We start from the raw sequence: 13693 nt of genomic DNA on the forward strand, positions 1-13693 counted from the left end.
TATTACCTATAGGTATTTAAGGCTCTAGGGGCTAGATGTAGGTAATCTGATTTTACCGATTCTTAAATACCGAATTTTACCGATTCGGTATTCAAAAATCGGAAAATTAGATGTAGGGGAAAAATCGGTATTTTTTACCGAATCGGTAAAATTCTGTATCGGAAATTACCGAATCGGTATTTACCGAATCGGTATTCCCAATGCATTCCTATGGGCCAAAAGGCCCATAGGAATGCATTGGGAATACCGATTCGGTAAATACCGATTCGGTAAATATCGAATCGGACTGCAAGCAAAAGTGAAACTTAACACAACAGCCAATCAGGTGCAACCACCCTCCCCCTTCCTAGCAGGAAGTGGCTACACAGGCAGCTGCAAGCAATTAGAAGGTTCTGGAGAGGCAGTAGGAGCAGAGAGACTGGGAGCAGCAGCAGACAGAGTTTGTGCACTTTCAAATTAAAACATGGCAAGCAGCAAGGACACAGAGCAGGCTGAAAGGAAAAGAAAGCTCAAATTCAGCAGCAGCAGCATGGAGCTACAGGTCCTTGTTGAGGAGGTGGTTAAGGTTCACCACAGACTTTTTTGGGAAGCAGTCCTTAACAGTTCCAGAATCAGCAAAAAGGAAGATTTGGCTGGAAATCCTGGAGAAAGTTAATGCAGTGGGAGTGACCACCAGAGTCACTGAAGATTTAAAAAAGAGGTTCTATGACCTAAGGAGCCTCACAAAAAAGAAATTGGAAGACCACCACAAACAGGCCTCTCAAACAGGTGGTGGAAAGAACACTGCACCCCCCCTCACCAACCTGGAGGAGATGGTAGCCACAACCCTGGAGCATGAAAGTGTCCATGGACTGGGAGAAGTGGACAGTTCGGCGAAAGCTGCAGCAAAAAAAGGTAAGATGCATGCACAGCAATCCCCCTTCACACCCTCATCCATCCCTCACCCCTTGCAGCTAAGTTACCCCAGACCCAGGGTGTCTGTGCCAAACTGTAGCAATGCATCATGGTACACGTAGTCAGTTAACGAAAGAGCATGCCACACAGCAGTATAACCACCAAGTTATTCAACAGAATGCATACATAATGAAGGGCAGGCAGCATGTACTAAGTGCAATTACATATGTTTAATTGTAGTGGCAGTGAGACATTTGCACCCAGCTGATATGTGCTCATATGTCCACAGGTCACACATCCAGAAGGCAGTCTGAGGAGGCAGAAGGCACGGCACCCGAGAGGGATGACAGTCATGAGCCAGGTCCCAGTGCTTCACAGGACACAGGTGTTCCGAGTGGGCAGGCACCTTCCCAAGAACCTGACGTCAGTGAGGAAATGCCGGCCTCCCCAATACCAACACAGTCCCCACTATTGCTATCATCACCTGAAATGCCAGCATCCCTGGAGGTAGAAACACCTGCTGCACACCCTAGCAGGAGGCATGTTGTTTCCCCACTGCTGGAAATGGAGACAGCTGCTGGTGAAATGGTGGGTGAAGACTCACACAACTTGGCTGGAGCTGCCATCTCTGTCACACTGCAGCCTGGCACAGAGCCTGTACCACCTACCACTAGAAGGCGCACAGTACAAGGAAGGAGTGTAGGTGCACGTGGGGAGGGGTCCAGTGTCTTCCAAGGCCTGGAGGGATCCATGGTCAGGATTCAGAGGATGCAGGGCAAGGGCATCATGGCCTATCAAAGACAAATGAGAAACCTCAACATCAACATGCAGGAAATTGGCAAGGGCATAAAAGAGCTGGTGGAAGTGAACAGGAGCATGGCAACAGGCATACATGACATGACCCAATCCATACAGCAACTGTGCACAAAACTGGACTCTGAAATTACTTCAAGGCGCAGGGACAAGCAGCGTGCAGAGAGAACTGAGAAATCCATACACCGCCTGGCAACAGCCACATCCCTGCTATGCAGACGTAGCATGAATAGTCAGGAAGTCCTGACTAATATCAGCTCACTAGGGGCATAGCCGGAATGACCGGTGCGCTGGAGGCACTACTCAATGCCCAGAGTGCACAAACTGCTGCCATTGATGTGCCAGACACTGAAGGTAGCACCAGTAGGAGCAGCACGCCAAGCGCCCATGTCGTAGAGACAAAGAGGAGCAGCAGGCGACAGGGTGAGGCTACAGGCCAAACGCCCAGTGAACAGGTTGAGCCACAAACACCTGCTAGTGCAAAGCGTGGCCGTAAATGAACAGTTGAAAATATGGCCTACTGCCATTGGACATTCTAATCATGGTTCAAAAAGTTTAAGTTGCACATTTGTGCCATTTAAACCTGCCTAGTGACAATATACAACTATGGTGGGTGGATTCAACTCCTGTGTGTGTGTGTTTGCTCACTGTGAGCATTGCTGTGAAATGCTTACTGTTGCACTTTTGTTCTTTGACATATCTGGAAATATACAAAATTAAACAACAGCTTGTGCTTTCAATATAGGTTTCAGTGTCATCACTCACTCAGAAATAGTTGCGTGTTATTTCCTCACGTCTGTATCTGCCATCACTTGGTGTTGACACTCCAGCAGGTTGTGTTTCAGGCACAGCACTGTCGTCGTCATGATCCTCATAGTCTGACAACTCCACCTCAGTACCCCTCTTTACAGCGAGATTGTGCAACATAGCACAGGCAGCTATGATCTTACTGCAGGTGATGGGGGTATACTGCCTTGCACCTCCACTCTTGTGCAAGCATCTGAACCTGCTTTTCCAGATGCCAAATGTTCTCTCAACAACATTGCGTGTGCTCTTGTGTGCCCGGTTATATCTCCTTTGGCTGGGTGTTGAGGGGTTGAGGTAGGGGGTGAGTATGAAGGAGCGGAGGGCATATGCACTGTCTCCTAAAAGAAAATGTGTATGAATTATTCACATGCATACTTGTACTGCTTACTGCAATAGGTCTTATAGGGGTCGCACAACTGTGTCTTACCTAGGAGGTATCCTTCACCAAATTCGCCTGCAGTCAGCCGTGCATAGATGCCACTGTTCTGAAATATATAGGAGTCATGGGTACTCCCAGGGAATTTTGCCACAAGGTCAGTAATGGCGAACTTTGCATTGCAGATCACCTGCACATTGATGGTGTGGGTGGACTTCCTATTCCTGTAGATGTATTCTGTGGCAGCTGGGGGACAAATAGGAATGTGCGTACCATCAATGCAGCCAATGATATTGGGGAAACGTGCCATCTGGTAGAAGTCTGATTTTGTTTGGACCAGTTCAGCATGGGTTGCAGGAAATGATATGTAATGCTCCATCCTCTGTAACATTGCGTCAAGGAATTTGTGGAAAAACCTTGACAGGCTGCTCTGGGTCACCCCACCTACCGCAGCAACCACACTCTGATAGCTCCCAGAGGCAAGCAGGTGTAGGCTGCACAACACCTGCACATGGGGAGGAATAGCGTGTGCCCTTGGGGTAGTGTGATCCAACAGTGGGTGGAGGTCCCTGATGAGGTCAGTGATGGTGTCTGGGGCCAACCTGTACCTCTGGAGTATCTCTGCCTCTGTGAGCATGAACAGGGTTATCCTCTGTCTGTAGACCTGCTCCTCTCTCTGCCATTCCCTCTCCCCTTCCTCCTGTAGCCTTAGCCGTCTTGCAATCACATAAAATGCCGCCATTGTGCAAGAAGAATTGCATTTTGGGTCCATTTTTATAGGTTGCACCTGTTTACCACCTGATTCCAATCCATGGTAAATACCGACTCTTAAATACCGAATTTCAAGCAAATTCGGTATTTCAGAGCTTCCCTACATCTCAATATCCATTTTTACCACTTGTTATTTACCGATTCGGATGATTTTTGATCTCCTACATGCCGAAAGCTAAATCCCGGTCGGTAACGGCCGAAAATACCGATTTTCGGCCGTTACCGACCGGTAAAGGCCTTCCTACATCTGGCCCTAGGAGAGGTTCTTGTTCTTTTTTGCGAATTTTACCTGCCTCCTCTTCCTAGCATTATTTAATTCAGGGACCCTCTTCTGTTATTGACCAGCTGGTTGCATTGGTAGCCTTGAGCCCTAGGCGTTAATATTAATGGCAGGATACCTGTAAGTGGAGACTTGGGGATAAGTCAGACAGAACCCGAAAGGGTGTTTGGCTTTTGAGGGTCTCTGGGGCAAGGGGACACCATCAGCTTAGGTGAACTCAGGCTGTGGGGCTTGGGTGCAGAGGTATTTTGTCAAGAGGTTTTCTTGCATTGGAGACTCTCACTTTATTTGGGTGACTTGGAGAGGGGAAGAAAAAGAACAGCAGGGCCACTCTCGGTATAGCCTTGTTGATCCTGAAGTCCTTCTTCGACCAGTTGTCTTTGGCGTTAGTGTTGTCTGGGCCGAACACTCAACAAGTCTTTGTTGTTACCCAGGGTATCGGTGCTGTGAGGCTCCTGGAAGGTCTAGTTTCTCAAAACTCACTGGAGAGACGGGCTCACCTCCTAGAACTACAGTGACCTCCTCCTGGTGAGATGCTCCCTCGGTGGACCCAGTGGTCAGCAAACCGGAGTATAGGACAAGTGTGGGTGGTGCCTACAGATGCAGTGGAGTAGCTCCTCTATACTATGGGAGATGCTGATTGGTTGTTGAAGTGCTGGACAGTTCGCCAATATGCTACAATATGGATCTATCTGAATTAGGCATTAATGTGTCAGATTCTCCAAGGGCACAAATGTTGACATGATCCTGAGGGTCAGTCACCAGTCACCCCTTCCACTTCTGCCAGCGGATTGCATCAGGATGTGTGAATGGCAAATGATCGTGGTATGTCTAGGAAAACACTAGCTCCACTTGGCCATCCTCATCACTGAGCATTTAGAGACCCATTGCCTTGTGGATACCATGAATTACTACATGAAGTAGCATATTTTTGTGTATTCACTATCCCTTTGCATATATATTGCATTATTAATTCTTAATTGGGAATAGCTGTTTGCAAGAGCCATGGGACTGGCTTGTGACATACTTGAGAGATCAGGGGGCATGGCTTAGTAAATATCAAAAGGGGTTACGCATTGGGGCTGCACCACAAAAGTGATGCAACCCCAGCACAAGATCATGAAAATCTGGGCCCTGGGTGTTGCTTTGCCATCCTGCCCATACCCAAACGTCATGGGTTTTTGTTGGCTTCCCTGAAAAATACAGCCACTGCTAGACTGGAAACATACCTAAAGTGTGCCCCACCTATTTTTAAGGCCAGTTGTTGCCTCCTCAGCAGGTTACTGTGATGCTGACTTTTGGTGGCTATTTATTGATAATGAAGGGTCATTGGATGTTTTACCTGTTCCTCTTGGAGAAGGTTCGCCCTACCACCACTAATATTTGATTCACTCTCCCCATTGTGTGATTACGCCTACATGTACTGTACAAGGGAACTATGTGACAAGATTATAGTTTGCCACTTTAGGTTTATGGACATTCCAGCTTCCATAATAATGGACCAGCTTCAGCATCCTCCATCCCATAGACTGCTTAGGTATGTCCCCCTTGTCTTGTTTGATGGTTAAACATCTACATTTAGGCAAGACGTTGACCCTCAACAATGACCTGGCTGAAACTGGTTTGGTCGATGTAGCAACCCTCGTCCCTCATATGACCAGCAACAGCTCAACCTCTCTTTAGATGTTTAACCTGTGAGTCCCATTCCACATCCAGTTGACCATTTGTTGCTCAAACATTGACTCAGTGCAGGAAACCTTTGTAACTGCTACTGAATCCTTTTCTCTTGGGTTATCGATTTTAAAGGTAGCACATTAAACCACCAAACCACCCCTGCCCCCCCAAGTTCTAGATATTTATGGGCCCTAGAGTGACAATACATTGGTTTTTGTCTTTGAAAGGAAGTTTGACAGTCAACAGAATGGATGGGAAGAGCCAGTATCCAGAGGAGAAGGCCCCATAGGTTTGCCCTTCTGGAAGAAACTGTCCTTCCAAGAGTGAAGCTGATTATCCCCTAAGATTTAGGACTATGCTGAGGACTAGCAGGATGAATCGGCTCTCTAGGGGCAAGCCTAGGAAAAAGTCTAACTCGGAGCCATGAAGTCCTGCAGCCCAGGTGAATTGGTCCAAATCAGAGGCATCTCTATGAGTTCTACAAAGGATGTTTCAGAGACGCCCCTAGAGTACTAGACTTGCCCTACCAACCAATAGTTTGCAGCTGCTGGGCCTGTGAACCCTTGGTGAGCAGGATGATGGACGCAGGATGGTGCAACCTCTCTTTACTTTATGGGAATCTGTATCACCTTCCTGTGTCAGAAAGGAACTTGAGGCTTCCCCCTTCAGCCCTGCATTACAGAGGGTTGTTGTGTTGGTTGAGACTGAATGCCATGAATTCATAACTTTTGTAACCCTTGTAATATGCCTCATGGTTCATGAGATCTTGGGTCTCTGTTGCACTCTTACACTTAAACGTTGTGGCCCATTGTCAAAAGTCAACGACAACCATTCTATCTGGTGCAGCCAGACCTGTGGCTTTCTGCACCAATGGAAATCTGTGAAAAAGATTAGCCAAGGCAGGGGCCCCTGAGGTGTGTGAAACATACTGTTTGCCTTTGTTGCTGTCTCCTAGCATCCTCTCAGAGGCCTAGCTTGGTTAGTAAGATTGTGTGAGTGTGAGCATTAGATTTTCTGTCCATCACGCTGGCATATAATGCCAAAATACATCATATGACAAGCTGGGTGCATGAGTGAGGCTCAAGAGGCAGTGGAAAGTGAGAGGAATGCGGATTAATAGTAGTACTAAATGAAAGAAACACAATATTTTGTAAAGTAAACGTTGTTTTTAATGCTTTCAAAAACAAAGATGAGAGAGAGCGAGTGTGTGTTTTTGTCAGTGAATGTATACAAAAATCCCAGGTGAAATACGACAGACACGCACCTCACCATATCTGACTCAAAGCACCTGTACCAACCAATTCATCTGAAAATACTTTTATTAGGGGGGTGTAACACCCCATACACCTCCCCTGGAGCTACGCCCCTGCACCCGCTGACACTTTGAACAATGTATGGGACCAGCCTGGCGCCATCTCCAATCACTTGAACTGTGACCTTACCCTGTTATCTGCACTGGACTTGGCAGGAGCCTCCTGTATCGGCCACCAGTGTGCTTTGGACTTCTTCCTGTTTCCCGTTAGTGTTCCTTTCAGCGGTATTTCATCCACTTCGGTTGATGGTTTATTGCACCCGGAAAATATATACAAATAACATAGAATAGCAGCTGTTCGGCACGGAGTACTTTCTGTGCCTTTGCAGCGTCTGCCTATGATTATATGGAAATCATTTGATTGGTACAATAATACAGAGCTAGCTATGCACGGACATGAATAACACTTGACAACCCACAACTTAGTTTAAGGCTCTAATTGTATACGATTTTCCCAACCACAGAAGGTCGCAGCTAGTCCTCATGTGCTGTCTCTAGAGAAAGGCATCACTATTAAGCACGTGGCGCGGGAAGTCTACATGGAAGTACTACAGTAACAAGGAAGTCTACATGGAAGTATACAGTAACAAGCATTGGCATAGCCAATAGGTCTCGCGTATGGACCTTTGTAAGTGTGCAGCCACGCAGCACATTCTCCTGAGTGCTGTGCCACACAAAAACTACTTCTGCCTTTCTTGAGAAAAGTGTACACAGAATAAATTCATTTAGAATTGTGTGGTGTTAGCTACAGAATGGGACTGCAAAAGTGGCCATCAGGTCTCTGGCTTAAATAGGTAAACTAAAAGACCCATCAGTAAAGCACAGAATGAATGCTTAAGCTACTGGTGCAAACTTCAGTGGTTAGTGGCCAAGCACTCAAACAACTGTTAACAAATAAGGCGATCAAAACACCACTCTCAAAAGTGATCCTCTACCATCGCAAACGTGGTATCCTTTAAAGAAGTTAGTCAATACTTCACAACAAGTCTAGCAAGAAATTGTAGAGGGAAAGTTGACATGCAGTCAGTTCAGTTCATGAAGCTTTATTCGGTACATAATAAAAATGACCACAAAAGCATAGCACAGGCAACAGAATTAAAAATACAAACGTGATTACAAACTCATACTTTTTCTAAAAGCCATTGATTTACATATAAAACTGGCAGTATAAAAACATACATCAGGGTGGTCCAAGTTATACAATAAACACATAGCATCCTCCACATTTAAAACTCCATACTTAAGGAATAATGGTTTTAAAATGGAGATCCTAACATTCTGAAATAGGGGACAAAAAAGCATAAAGTGCATTGTGCTTTGTTTAGAATGTCCATCACATGGACATGGGCCCACAGGGAGCTTTTTAGGGTGGGGGAAGGCCACCAATACATGAGCAATACCAACTCTTAGTCTGGTTAGTACAAATCTGTGAGTTGGCCTAGTTACAACTTTCAGATAACATTGAAATCCCTCAGCAGAGATATATTTATTGTAAATCTTAACAGAAGCGAGGGAATTAGTTATTACTGAACGTTTTTGGGCTTTAAGTAACATAAAGGTATTTTTAAATTCCTGTTTCGCAAGGCCTCTAGGGGGACATTCTACCACATATTTGAGCCAAGGTATCTGCATACAGTTATCTAATGCAAGGCAATCCCTGATTATAAGTTGATTGAACTCTGTCTCTTCCTTAAGCCAAATTGCACGATAAAGTAATAGAGGCCTAAGTGAGGCGAGCTCAGTCAGGTGAAAAACCCCCGCCTCTCTATGGATCAGCTCTGTTGGAGCGGACTTAGGGAGGCACAATAATTTCTTCAGAAAGATATTTTCTTCTAACTGTAGGCAGTCGGTTTTGCAGTAACCCCAAAGCCCCGCCCCCGTAAAGGGCAATGGATACGCTGCGAGCCTTGTAGATTTCCAGCATATCCTTGATGCGTCTGTCCCCTAGCTTAGATGCAAATTTAAAAATACCATAAGAGCTTTTGCTCATCTTAGATCGGACATTCATTAATTCATTCCCCCACCTGCCATCACTGGTAAAAGTTTCCCACAGGTAACAAAAGCTACTCACATTCTGCACTTTAACCCCTTCTATAAAGAAGGAGTGATTTCTACCCCCCTTATTTCCACATATCATCGTGTGAGTTTTGTTCTTATTGATCAACAGTCTCCTGCTCCCGATAAATTCAGTGAATTTATCCATTAAACGTTGCAGACCAACGGGTGTCCGTGACAGGAGCACCGCGTCGTCTGCATATAGCAGGACTGGTACACTATCCCCTGTAACCTGTGGGGGAATCGGCCTTGACAATTTTCAGGGCGGCTTCAACCCCATTAATAAAAAGGGTAAATAAAAGGGGCGCAAGGACACATCCCTGCCTAATTCCCCGTTTCACATTAAAATTTCTTGTACATTCCCCGCTAGCGCCATAGCGGACACATGTTTCCAGCTTGCTATAGAGTCTGGCGAGGAAAAAGATAATTTCTTTCGGGGCACCCATGTCAAGCAGAACTGACCAAAGAAGTGAGTGATTAACCAAATCAAAAGCACTGCTAAGGTCAGCAAAACAGAGATAGATGTTCCCAAGTTTGGCTCTGGTGTACTTGCCTATCAACAGCTCTAAATTCAGGCATTGGTCAAGGGTCCCTCTTCCCTTCCTAAACCCATATTGGGAGTTTGCAAGAACTCCATTTTCATCGGCCCACTCCTCTAGTCTGATAAGCAGGATTCTGCTCATGATTTTGACAGACGAGTCGAGCAGGCTGATGGGCCGGTAGTTACTTGCCAGGGCTTTATCCCCTTTTTTATAAATTGGGACTATGATAGAATCGCCCCATGTTGGTGGAATCGTGGTGGTTACGGCAGCGTTGAGTACCAAAGTAAGTATTGGACCCCAAAGCTGCGGCTGGTCCCTATAGACATCTATCGGGACGCCATCTGGTCCCTGGGCCTTACCACCCTTACTATTCTTAATTCCATTCTCCACCTCTCCCAATGAAATATCTAAAGGCACTACAGGCCACCTTCTATTTTCATTGGGCGTCATATCATTATCTGCGAAAATTGCGGTAAAATGGTTTACCCAATCTTCACTCCCAACATTGGATGAAAGTTGCGGGGTTTTATCGTCTTGGAGGAAGGGTGAATTAATAGTGGACCAAAACAGGCGGCTATCCGCAGTTTTTGCTGCCTGGGTAAGATACTCCCAGGCCTCTTGCTGTAGTTCCCTCTTTCTTTTAGACAGCGCCTGTTTATAATCAAATCTTAATAGTTTGACTCTATTCTTATCCCTTGGGGTAATAGCCAGAGCTTGTTTAAGTTGGGAGAGAAGAGACGTGCAGGCATGGTCAAACCATCCAATCCCTTTCCCTCCTTTATCTAGTTTTTTCCCCATAAAGATGTTATTAATAATAGTGTTAATTTTAAGAAAATGAGTCATAACCTGACAAGACGGGCATCCTAGAGATAGAATATTATCAATGTCCATCTTACATTTAATTATGATTAAAGGTACCACTGTAACCGATTTTTCGCCCTTCCATCTTAGCCTAACCCCGTTGGGCCTGTGTGGCTCTATATTTGCCAATACTCTAATAGGTGACTCAGTTCTAACCATCCATGTAGTTATTTGCAAGCTAATACAATTATGGTCGCTCAGGGAGGATGTATCCCTCACTTTAATTATGCAGTGGGGTACCAAGTTAGATGAGACCATAATATGATCAATGATGGAGTTCGCATTCCTGCCCGTAAAGGTCGGAATTGAACCCTCACTTCCCTCCTGGACAGTGCTCAGTAGCTCTAGATCAAACGAGATCATAGTGCTATTGATGGCCTCTCCATAAGCATTATGCGGGAAGTGGTACATATTCTCCCCATTATTCGTTAGGATCCCACAGACCCTAGAGGAGGATAAACTACAGACTTGTGCATTAAAATCTCCCACCCAAATGAAGGTAAAATTGCATGTTGCTTTGCTTACCAGCTTCATGAGGGCACAGGATAATTCATCTATCGCTTTGTGCCGGGAATTAGTAAAATTATTATTATAAAAATTAATTAGGAGCACATCAGTACCATCCGGTAGACGTGCCCACAGGATTTGCGAATGAGGTTCAACTACCAGATGTTTAATGACAGTCAACTTTACATCTACTGAAATAAGGATAAGGAGACCGCCCTTGGCCCTGCCGTGGCTAGATACGGATGCATCTAAACTGAAGCATGTATACCCTTCCATGTTAGGTTTATCTACACACCACGTCTCCTGCATGCACAGTACATCATATGACCTTACAAAGTCCTCCCATTTTAGTTTATGTGCCTTAGATGCCCATCCGGCAATGTTCCAACTTGCCAAGTAAATCCCCGCAGAGTGGCTGTTGTTGACAATATCAACAGTATTATTGGAACCATTACTCATCTTGCTATGTTCGAATACCGGCCCGCCTATGTGAGTACCTATGGCACTCCCAATAACGTTCCCAAAATCCTCAGTAATCTCGATAGCATGCTGAACTACTAACCCGCTTTTGGGATTACCCATAATGGCAGAGGGTAGATCTTCTTTTACCTCACTTAAATTAATCTTGTTAATACTCAGTATAACGTCCCTTTCAGTCCCAGGTCCTATCTGATGTCAATCGTTTTGGTCCATGAAACTCAGGGACTGGTACCTGTTCTGAACTGGGACTTGGTAGACCATCCCATTAATAGGCAAGAAAATACTATCACAGGTGGGTACAAAATTGGGAGTGTGTGTTACAAATCCGTTCCCACCAGGGACAGGGTTCGACATAGGCATAGGCAAGATGGGTCTGCCCCCGGTAAGACCAGAGCTGAAAGTGGGCAACAAAGATCTATTTCCAGTAGACAAAAAATTAGAATTGAAAGCCCCCTCTCTAAAATTAGCAGAGGGCAACCTGCTAAGATGGTTATAAAAATAGCCCAATGATCTTGCGACGACCTCGGTCTCTGACTGTGTTAACGCAGCTGCTCTAAGTAAGACCGTCGCAACATGTTGCGGGTGTTGGAAATTAATAATCACACAGTCACCCCCGCAGGTCTTCCGAGTATTCCCAATTCAGTTAACCCTTCTGATAGATAACATTTGATCAGAGTAGCCAACTGGATAACCGCAATGGCGGTTTAACCATGATACCGTTTTGTTTTTTAAAGAAACTCCGGACTCCTGGGGATATGGGGTCTGGTCTAAAGCCGGGACGTTAGTTAGGACCACAACATAGGGCACACACTCTGGGGGGAGGTCTACTGGTCGACTATTTGTGTTTGCAGGCACCCCATCGGTGCCCCCCGTGGCAGCTAGCTTAGCTGACACAGCTGGCGCCGGCATGGTCCTGGCCCTATTTGGTACTGGTGATGTTCTTACAACAGAATTTACACCTGCAGGTGCTATGGCCGCTGGTGCAACCAACGGCACCTGCATGGGTCGACCCGTATTACGTGCTGGTGGAAGTTTGGGGAAGTTCAATATAGGTGTTGTCTGTGATAGTTGTTTTCCCACATTAGTGCCAGGGGGGCAGTATTCACGTTGCGAGGTCTTTCCTTATCTTGGTTAGGTACAGATTGAGGGCATATAACATCTCTTACAGTTAATATAGGTTTATCAAATTTGGCTACATGCTGGTCCACCAAAGCCCCCAATCTCAGTACTTCGGCCGACAATACATCAATTTTAGCTAACAAAGGCTCCACAACCAACTTCAATTTGTCATCAATGGAACTCACTAACAAATCGAATTGGTTAATATTAATGGAAACACCGTTGTCCTTAGTCGGGGCCCCTTTATCGCCAATATTCTCCTTGTGTGTGGAGTCCTTTTTCCCCCTAGCCGAATGGCTTCCCCGTTTGAGAACAGGTTTCCTGCATGCTCTCATAAATCGTGTAGCCCTGGCGGATTGTAGCGGGGTACCTTCCGGAGTCTCAGATGGATTTGGTTCGCCCTCCACTGCAGTAGGATCATCAGGGGCCTCAACAACAGTGAATTCCACATTAATACAGGTATTATCAGTCTCGGCTGGCATATTAGTGTTATTAGTGTCAATATTATCCTCTTTAGTGGGGTCCAATGGTGAGGCCAAAGGGAGATCAGGTAAGTTATCTTTACCTAGCGATTTCCTTCTGTCGCTATTAATTCTGGTGACTACTTTCAGCAGGTAGTTATCTGGTAGGGTAGTTTGAATAGACATGTTGGCGATATCTCAAAAGCAAAAACAGTTAGGAAGCCATACACAAGAGTTTAGGCAAATGTTAGCCCGTGTAAACAAGCACTGGTACTCACAATTATAACTAAGGGGGCTGGCCCGTCCCGTCCCTGGTCGTCCCCGGACGGCCACAGACGGCCCGCCCTCTGCCCGGGCTCAGCCCGGCTCCGCCCGCGCGCGTCCGCGACACGGAGGAAGCTCTCGGTATTTCTGCGCCTCTGGGCGCGCTCCGCGGGAAGTGGGCGGTGTTAGGCTGCAGGGCAGGCTGGGAGCTGTAGTTCTCCCCACTCAGCGGCCGAGTGATGGTAGCTACTCGGCGGCGGGGGAAACCAAACCACAGCGTCAGGAACCCAGCGCTGCCAGGGACCACAGGTGAAGCGTGCTACCCCCTCGCAAATACAAATGCCTCCCGCTCCTCAGTGGAAGCTCTCGGTATTTCTGCGCCTCCGGGGGCGCTCCGCGGGAAGTGGGCGGTGTTAGGCTGCAGGGCAGGCTGGGAGCTGTAGTTCTCCCCACTCAGCGGCCGAGTGATGGTAGCTA

This window comes from Lissotriton helveticus, chromosome 7, assembly GCF_964261635.1.
Source record: "Lissotriton helveticus chromosome 7, aLisHel1.1, whole genome shotgun sequence".
NCBI classification, from domain to species: domain Eukaryota; kingdom Metazoa; phylum Chordata; class Amphibia; order Caudata; family Salamandridae; genus Lissotriton; species Lissotriton helveticus.